The sequence below is a fragment of the Coffea eugenioides genome, chromosome 6 (assembly GCF_003713205.1).
Source record: "Coffea eugenioides isolate CCC68of chromosome 6, Ceug_1.0, whole genome shotgun sequence".
Lineage (NCBI taxonomy): Eukaryota > Viridiplantae > Streptophyta > Magnoliopsida > Gentianales > Rubiaceae > Coffea > Coffea eugenioides.
In genome coordinates this window covers 4,019,382-4,026,374 of record NC_040040.1, presented here as the reverse complement: position 1 = coordinate 4,026,374, position 6,993 = coordinate 4,019,382, and the positions used below count along the sequence as shown (strand labels likewise).

General features: G+C 34.8%; 1 long non-coding RNA gene across 1 annotated transcript; it reads left to right on the top strand.

The window, feature by feature from the left end:
* Positions 1 to 290: 290 nt before the first annotated feature.
* LOC113773272 lies at positions 291 to 3,905 on the top strand. Its single transcript, XR_003468796.1, has 4 exons — positions 291 to 1,327; positions 2,905 to 3,044; positions 3,145 to 3,246; positions 3,817 to 3,905. It is a non-coding gene; the product is annotated as an uncharacterized LOC113773272 (long non-coding RNA).
* Positions 3,906 to 6,993: the final 3,088 nt, after the last annotated feature.

Sequence of the window (6,993 nt, the reverse complement as noted above, 5' to 3'; positions counted from 1 at the left end):
AATTTTGGGTAACTTCAAGGGCATTTCAGAAGCACGATTGAAGCGTTCAGTGGACCGACTCATTCTTGTTCTCCAATTCATCGGACAAAACTCACTCGTCTCGGAAGCAACTTGAACGATCGAAGAACTCACTCTCATTTCAGACATTTCATTCCCTAGAATCAGTAATCAACATCTCTTCCTATACAAAATCCCTTCACAATCTTCATAATCATCCACCTAACAAAACAGAAGAGAACAAGGAAAAAATGAAAAGAAAAGCAAATGCAAATGCGAAGCCAGAACAAAACAGGGAATTCGAGGAATAGAGAGGAGCTATTGTTTGCCGACCAGACTTCGCCAGCACTGTGGTGGCTGAATTTCTTCTTCACAAAAGCACGGTGAAGTTTCTTTGGTTTTTTGTTTTTTAGTAATTTTCAGCCCACCACCGCTATCACCATCGCCATCGCTATCGCCGTATTGTCATTATCTGAAATTGAAATTTTGTGCTCCAATTTTAAATGCTTTTCATGACCTTACTTTCTTGTTTGTGGGTTTAGTTCAGGTTAATAATGGTAGATTATTTCTTCGGTTCTCTTAATTTTTGTGTTGCTGAAACATTGGTTGTGAGTTCGGATAGGTTAGAAATACATTTGAAAGAAAAAAGTTCCGTTTTCGCTAATGCCCAAAATGTATTTGTAAAAATGGCAAAGCAAACGAATTTCCGAAACGTATTTCCTAATTGCTCAAGTTGGGAAGGTTTCTGGATATGCATTTCAAATTTATGGATTACTCTTAGTTGCAAATTTTATTTCAGCATAATTCGTAGATTTTTTGCATCTCTTTGGTTTCTGAAAAAAAGAAGCATGAAAGTTTTACTTTGGTTGAAATACTTCAGAACTCCTACAGAGTCTTTTCCTGTGGAGTATTAATGTTTTGGGAATAATTGCAGACTGAAGTTTGAAGGAACTATGGAAAAGAATGAGGTTTTGTTTTTGTTTCTTCAATAACTCATAATTGAAGCCTAAGTGCTTAATTTTGTAAAATGTATTGTGGCATACTGGATCTAAATTGTCTAGTCAGTCTTTAGTCTTTGATCGGATCTAGTCATAATTTGACATGAATTATTATTATGTATTGATTAGTTCAGGCAAATTGAAAGTCATACCATTGCTTGAGTATCGAAGATGAGGCATTACGGCTTAAGGACTAAGGAAGTGCTGTTGTTGATCCTAATGCAACGAAATACTATGTGATTAACTCTTTACTCTCTTTCAAATTAATCTCTGATTTTTCAGCATGACAGGTATGGATCTCACGTCTCAGTGGCGCATACTTGCTTTGTACGGTTAGTCATTTGCTTATTCTTCACAATTTGTCTTGCTGCATATGAAGTTGAACAACCCTTGTGTTCTGGTTGTGTCGTCATCTTTAAATTTCATCCATGAGTAGCCATAAATAAAATATTATTCTCAGACATTTACATATAATCAGGCATATCATGGTTGGTTGTTATTTATTTGTAAATAGAATTAGGTTCATGCAAAATATGTACAATAAATTGTCAAATATGTAATGTTGCTGGCCGAAGGATGGTGTCAATTTTTAAATTGACTTAAGTATGCATTATCAGTTTTAGTGAAATTAAATTCACGCTATGAAAGTACTCACAGAAGGCAAGAGGCTTAATGCTGTCATTGTTCCTTTCTGTATCTCTTTTTTTTTTTTCAAATTTTTTTTTTCAAATGCTCCTAGCCATTCATGGCTAAGACTGGCAAACAATTTTCAACCTGGTCAAGTTAATAGACAAAGCAGTAGAATCTGCCACAATTTCTTCCATGCCTATAGCTACTAACAAAGAAGGATGTGTTGTGTTAATGAGCGGGGGGAATCTCACTCTATTCTTTAAGTTCCAAGAAGTCATTGGAATGCTTCATGAATGAGTTATGTGTCTTCCTTTTGGACTTGGCAAATCAAAAGCTTTGTTGTGGCCCCTCGGTCAAGTACCAGAAGAATTTCCTTGTTAGCAGGCATCTTTGTAGTGAGGAATGAGAACTTCCAAATAAATGGAGAAAACAAGTATTTGTTAGATAGTCTTCTGAATACTGTCGTCCCTATGTCAATTGATGCATATATTGATGTAAGTACGCAAAATCACGGTCTGACTAACATCTACTTGAAATCATAATCACTATGTTTGAAGTACTTGATGTAAGTTCTGCTACTGATAATGGCTTGTTGTATAGCTAATTGGCAAATCTTTGATTACCACATTGAATTTGTGCTTGAAATAATGAAACTTGAAAAACAGAAACAAGTAGTTAGTGGTTGATTCAGCTGTGGCTATTTTTTTTTTTCCTTTTTTTGTCTATTATTCAGCTCTGGCTATTTTCGTTTCTTTCCTTTCTCTTTTCTTTTTAGTTTCACCAATCTGATTTTGGAAAATCTCACTGGCTTGAATATTTTCGTAGGAATTGTTGGGTTAATGTTTTATTAAACTCCTTAGCTTTTTGAGAAATCAAACATATGAAATTAGCAACCTGATTGTTTGGATTGCATTTTTCTGAGTTGTGTCAAGTATTATACAATTCAGGTAGCATTTTTGTACACAATTCAGAAAGCATTTTTTCTGGTGACTTGGGCTTGGTGTAATAATCATATTAAAATAGCAACCTGAGAAACCAGACAAGTTGCTATCTACCAACAAAAAACAGAGGACATGGAGGAAGTAGTAGTAAAAAGGAATAGGCATATAATGTGGAACTGATGATTGATCCATTGCATATATATGTGTAGTGCCTTTTTTAATTGTAGGTGGAGAATGCCAGCATTTGTTGGTATGCTCTTACTTCTGAACATTGCTTTACTTTGTCCTCAAATTCACATGACTGATTTTAATTGCTTTAGTTGTAAATGTCTTTGCAGGCCTCTAATTGATTATTTAGTGTCATTGAATGTTATGCAATTAAGCAATTACTACCAGTGGACAAGGTTTGAATTATTTGTGGCTTTCTTGTGACTGGCGACAATGAGCCTTGGTTAGAGAAGGCTTTCTCGTCTTTCAGGTGCATCATTCACATATAAATGAGTTGAAAATCAACCAGTGCCAAAGTCTACTGACCAGATTACTATATCTAATGCAATTATTGTTCTTTTGTGTTTAAGGAGGAACTACGAGGTCTTCTTCCATGTGCTTGTGTGGCAGGGTCATCTTGGCTGTCTTGCTTCCACCATGGGCTGGCAGTGAATACCAATAACATCACTTTGGTACGTAAGTTAAAAGGAAAAATCATTTTGGCTTTTTCAGGAACTAAGATATTGCATTCCGTAGTCATGCTTACTTTGCTACAAATTGAGAGGTGGGTACGTGAGTTTCTTCCTTGTGTCATTTGTTCTATTCCAACCTGTTAAGCCTAATACATGAGAGTTGATGAATTATTTCCCCACGATCACAATTGTAGATTCTGTTGCTCTCCTCTTATATATTTATTATCCTTAACGATATGCTAAGCAGATTAAATTGCCATCAGTTTCATGATATATAAATGCATGAAACAAGGATTCAAGTTTTACCGAACAAGAAAGAGTTGGGATTTATGTTTTAGATTCTTGAACTTCAGTTGAGAATAGAAATAACTAGAAACTGTTATTCGATGACAAATTCTTTTGTGTGCTGATCATTTTTCACCTAGTGTGATCGCTTTTGAGAAACAAATTTGAGTCTTCTGCATGCATTTGTCTGTTTTGCCTCTCCACTTTTCTCAATTTTTCTTTCTTACAATTTCCTGGAGGTACTAGACACGAAGGTTGAGAATTTGATTTTTTATTTAAGTGCAGCCTGATGATGGTGGGGGAGCATTGAGTGGGATTTATTTGGGATTAAGGGGCTCTTGCGAAAATATACTCAGTTATGCTATGGGATTACTTCGGGGGACTAATATGGTCTAGCCCAAATTGGTGCCGCCAAATTCTATGATGTAACATAAAGTCCCATTTGTGGTACTTTGAACACATGGATATATTTCAGGTCCACCATTCTTTTTTTTCGAAAGAGGTCCATCTTAGTCTCTTCAGTTCATAAATACAGTGGTAAAGAAAGAAATTGGCTGCCTGATAGGAATCTCAATCACGGAAGATTGGAGAATTACTACTGGCTGATAACTGGAATACAAGTAGTAAATGTGATTTATTATCTAATATGTGCTTGGTTTTATACCCATGAACCATAGGATTTGGCTGCTGAAAGCAGGGATGCAATGGATTTGGAGTTAGCGAAGGAGAGAATTTTACCTGTTGATTCTAGTGTAAAGGCAGAAACAGAACAAGAAAGAATTGGAACATGTTAGAATTGCCCGTATATTAGTTGATGATGTGCTTGCACCTTTTTATGACTGCTTCCTGCAGTTCAGTGGATTGAAAGTTGAAATATATATGGTGGGGGAAACATGAATTTGTTCCTTTTATTGTGCTGTGCTAGGGCACTTTAATTAGATTCTCAGTGCCAAGTTCCCAGTTACTTTCAACTGCCACTTCCAAGATCTTGCTCTCTCACTTACTTTTTTGGTTACGCCTTTCATGCTCTACAATTTGTGATGCATATAGTGATAGTGATTCTGAAATTTTAAACAAACGGCTCATAAGATTCTTAATCAATCTGCGGTAGTCTTGACAAAAAAGTAAAGAGCAAATTCCCCTCATTCCAATATAGATAAATAGGCAAAAAACGTAATCAAGTACTATAACGTCCCAGTCAAATATCATCAGTTGCTCGAAAAAACACTACTTACTGTAACGTAATCCCTTCAAAAAAGTAAATCTCAGCCTGCCCTTCAACCTTAAACCACATAACAACTAATGCCTCCACCACTACTTAGTAGTGGATTTTGTTGCCATCTCGGGTAGCATTTCCACTCCTTGCTGCTTGATCACTAGCACTTGCGGCAGGTATGTTTGAAGGTTGATTTGGCGGTGGTGGGCAAGGAACTCCGCTGCTTGGCCCGTACAAATAGCTAGAGCAATTTCCATATTCAAACCAACACAGCTCGGCTTTCTTTTTGCAATTCCAAATCGTCCTTAAGAGCTCCGTGGGATGACACATTCCTGATAGTATCATTGTTCCGTCTTGTTCCCCTTTATAATTGCGAACTGATGGTGTAGAGAAGAGAAATGAATCCATGCCAAGATTTAGCCAAACAAATTAAGCATTTAGATTCAGTCAGTCCATAATTTCTGGAGTATAAATTATATGCGTTGAAGGCTCAAAACTAACCACTGAAAATTCTGGATAATTAATTAAGAAAAACTAAAGCACTTTTCTCAGCCACTCTAAAATGCATGACTTGCGAAGTACAAGGACACTTAAGTAATATGGGAAACAAATTCGACATTTTTTTTGTTAGCAATAATAGCAATACTTTTTGTTTGGACTAGGGGCAGTGATTCTGTGTGATTCACTCTAGTTGTTGTATTTATTATCTTATTTGGTATAGAGTTGGTGTATTATTATATTCGTGAAAAAAGTGACGCATATAAATAAATATTTCACATGTATTCATTACAACATTATAACGATTAATGTGATTGCAAATAAAAATTTTCAGCGTATACAATAACTGAATTGAATCACACACAACACAACTGTATTATATCTATTTCTTTTTAATCATATAGCAAAACATCAATACACACAGGTGTTGAAGGGAAAATCCCTTAATTTTCTGTGACCAAGACTATTCTACTTACAACTAAATCAGAGACAGCAACGTATGCGAAGTGATGAAACAATAGAGGAAAAAAGAAAATGAATAAAGAGGGAACAACAAAGTGAAATTTTAACAATACCTTGGATACAATCAATTATTTGTATTCTTGCCTTTTGCCACCCCTTTTGAAGCCTATTCATTTTTATAACACAATTCTGAAGAAAGTAAAATGAAATACAGAAACCAATTAAATGAGTGAGAGATTAAGCATTGAGAAATTAATTATCTAAATTTAACTTTTGATGAAAAGGAAATTGTAGTAGAATATACCATGAACATCAACTCCTCTTGCTCGACTTGAGGAGGTATTTCAACTTGTCGTTTCCGAGCAAAGAAACTGAAACCAAGGAACTTCATGGCAAATCGTTGTTGCTGTAGTGGATGTGATGAAAAAAAAAATGAGAAATAAATAATTAGCCTAGTGATATTGATGAGGAGCAGAATTGATGAGAAAGATCACGTATTGCAAATAGAAATAGTGTACTATAACTTTTGGGTACTCTTTTCCTTAAATATGCCTAACAAAGCTAATCCAAGTCTTTTCATGGTGTAAAAATTATATTCTAGACAAATGCTTTTTTTAAGACAAATGCTATTGTCTCCTGTATATATTATAGCACTGGAATAGATACATGCCAATTATTTGAATTTCAATTAAGCTCTTAATTTTCTGATTGTCAGTTACTTTTCTAGTTCGTTTTCCTTTTTTTTAACAACCAAATTTGCAGTTGAGCATTTTTATGTTGCACATATCCCTCAAAAAATCCAGTCGAATCTCCTTCACAGACTTCATACCGATGTATACAACAACATTTACAAAAATCGAAAATAATAAAAGAAAAAAAATGCAATAAGCAACAAATATAATTGAAAGTCCGAAAAGTCTAAAATAATCAGATAAGATAAATGCTCAGATACGCATGTGCATTCTTGCATCCAGAAACATTGAAAAAATCGTAGAATCATTATCAAATTAAATATGCTTTGATACTCAAATAAAATAGTATTAAGGACGACATTATTGAATAATATACCTGGAACTCAAGAAATCGTTCTACTGTGGCTACTTTATTGTGAAGAAGACTATAAGGTTTAGGGTTTTATAGTTTCTTCCTTTCGTGGGCGAGGGAAAAAGGTTGAAGAGAATAGAAGTTAGATTCACAATTATAAGACGAAACATTTCCTTTTTGCAGAAGAAAATGAAAGGGAATAATTGTTTCCTTAAGGAATCAAGAGGAAATTAGCAAAAAAG